Here is a 413-nt window from a genome sequence, read left to right as displayed (position 1 = left end):
AACCACGGCAATAAGCCCAGCGGCGGCACGCAATATATACACGGCGGCAACGGCAGTAAGCCAACGACGACTTAACAATACACAAAAAAACGCGTCGGCAGTACACGCGGTCTGGTCGCAAAACACACCGCAAGGCGGCGAGCAAACGCAACGATGCGCCGGGCTCGACCGCCTGGACAAGACAAAACACGGCTGGCGGCACAGCCTATGGCGGCGAACGGTCCTGCGCTGGACGGCCGAGGAGGGGGTAAGCCACCTCGTGAGCTTCGGCATCTGAGGCGCAGCTTTGGGGACCTATGCCGAAACTACGGTGGCACGAAAACGCGTCCGTGTTCGAACATACTCCCCCCGTGAGGCTCTGCCTCAAGTGCAGTCACGTAGAACCGGACGCACGACGTAGCAGGAGATGAAGG

The sequence above is a fragment of the Acyrthosiphon pisum genome, chromosome A2, assembly GCF_005508785.2.
Source record: "Acyrthosiphon pisum isolate AL4f chromosome A2, pea_aphid_22Mar2018_4r6ur, whole genome shotgun sequence".
NCBI classification, from domain to species: domain Eukaryota; kingdom Metazoa; phylum Arthropoda; class Insecta; order Hemiptera; family Aphididae; genus Acyrthosiphon; species Acyrthosiphon pisum.
This window is presented reverse-complemented; position numbering follows the sequence as displayed.